Source organism: Oratosquilla oratoria, chromosome 20 (assembly GCF_046742065.1).
Source record: "Oratosquilla oratoria isolate Oo_2021 chromosome 20, ASM4674206v1, whole genome shotgun sequence".
Classification (NCBI taxonomy): domain Eukaryota; kingdom Metazoa; phylum Arthropoda; class Malacostraca; order Stomatopoda; family Squillidae; genus Oratosquilla; species Oratosquilla oratoria.
In genome coordinates, this window is record NC_134796.1 from 3,263,929 (window position 1) to 3,266,428 (window position 2,500).

The window sequence follows — 2,500 nt, forward strand, 5'->3', positions numbered from 1 at the left end:
TGTTGTTGTTGTTGTTGTTGTTGTTGTTGTTGTTGTTGTTGTTGTTGTTGTTGTTGTTGTTGTTGTTGTTGTTGTTGTTGTTATTATTATTATTATTATTATTATTATTATTATTATTATTATTATTATTATTATTATTACTATTATTATTATTATTATTATTTTCGTTATCCTAGTGAACGACCCCAAGTTATCTAATCAACAGGGTAGCTTAAGATAAGCACCAATGGCACAGCTGGTCTTTTCTATCACGTAAAACATATAAATGAGCAAATTTGTTTTGTTCCACCCATAACCGGCATTTCAATCTGTGGAAGTTATATTGAACCGAAGATGAGTTTATGGAGAGTGTTGTGACAGGAGTCGGATATCGATTTTTTTTTTTTTTTTTTTTTTTTTTTTTACGTTAGCCTTCGATCAGAAACAATATTGTGTCTCGGGTCAGCAGGGTTAACGCTAGGATTCCAAAAATATTGACTGCATAACAATTATGAAGTCACTACCCTATGATGAATTGATAAACTCCCCATAGTAGTCATAGCAATAGAAATGGCCAAAACAGAGAATCTTTTTTTTTGTTTGTTTTTGGGGGGGGGGGGGGGAACCAACGTCACATGTCGCACAGTGTGTCCGGGAATCGAACTCACGACCACCTGCTCCCGAGTTCGACACTGTATCTACTGGGTTACCGCGCGGCCCAATGGTTAATGTTATAATTTTGTTCTGGCTAAAGGCAAGTAAGTTTATCCTTTTCGAGAATTAACCTTAAGTACATTAAATTCTATTTCTTCCCTCGATTATTGCCCTCCGTACCGAGTGTCACCTTTCCGTTTTATTCTGGATGGGCTGCCTGCCAGGAAATCTTATTCATCATAACTGGGTAGCGAAGGTGCCACAGAGTTATCTAGATGAAACTTATGACTTCTTTTATGCAGTCTAACTCCACATAGTTTCAGTCTGCTTAGAAAATATAATCTTCTAATTTATTTTACTTAAAATCATATTCTAATGAGCTTCAATTGATATAATTCCGATTAGAAAAACCTCTCATGTTGTTCTATAGACAATCAGTCAACTATTTCGAGTCGCAATAAACGCTTCAGTTATTGTCTTCTTTAGAGTCGATGAAAACTATTCATCTTTGAGGAACTCAGCGTTGAGACAAAGTAAGAAGAGCAAGTCTTGAAACATGTCTCCTCATTCAACCCGCTTATTTTTATGAATAACTTGACGATGGAACCCTATACAAGACAACACCAAGGTGGTCAAACAAAGTAGAAAAACAAAACAAAAGCTGCATATGATAATATTTGAATGTCCCTCAGACATTAACCTCGAGGCGAGATACTTGAAAAGTGTGAATGAGCAAGCCTTCAAGGGTGAACAGTATGAACTCAAAGAGGCTGATGTGGCGGCAACGACAGATGCTTCGATGTTCACTTACAGGGTCATCAAACCGTCACCAGAGACTATGGTTTACAATTAAACTAATGATTTAATACATTATATTTTTTTTAATTTATTCCAATATGTTCCGTCCACCATGACATAAATTAAATACAATCAATATTTTATTACTTTGTATATTTATACAACAATATCATATTCAGAGGCTTTTTACCTTACAAGGACCATCCAATTATGTGGCAATATTATTTACAATATATGATTTGATTATAATGAACACATATAATGGTTTGACCAAGATTAGTAATTTTATTTTACAAATATGATATATGCGTTAAGGGGACACTACAGTAGTGGCGTGTTGGCCCAATCTCTTCCGTAGAGGGCGGCGTGCCTTCTTCTTTTGGCTGACGCTCGTCTATTTTCATCTGCCCTCTGGAAGCCCTCTCGACGGCGACTGGTTTATAACCTGTATCGCGTGACTTCTTCCGAACCATGTGGAACTTGTCCTTTCTGGCTGGTTGACACTGGACGATTTTCTTCAGGTCTGTGACAGACTCTCAAATACAATTCTGAGAAATAATCCGAGTGCGCTGACTGGCATAAATTTCAAAGTATCTTGTCAAGGGTTATCCGAAGCAGATTATTGAGACAAACACAGAAGTTCATTGTCTTTATATATATACACACAATATATATATACACACATATATATGTATATTTTGTATATATATGCATATGTATATATATGCACATACATATATATATGTATATATACTTATATATATACATACATATATACCGTATTTTTCGGACCATAAGGCGCTTCGTACCATAAGGCGCACCCGTAATTTGCTATTCCCCGTCCTTACATAAGGCGCACCTGACCACAAGGCGCACCTGGTTAGGTAGGTCAAACACCACCAGAGGCGCCACCGTCGATGACGAGCACAATAGCGCGTCATTTTATGCGCACGCCATGCAAACGGCCAAATTTACATACCGCGGGAAATTTCATTCATGCAAATGTTATGCGAGTGTATTTACTACGATCGTAGTAAATTTCAAACAATTACATCATCAGTTACATGTC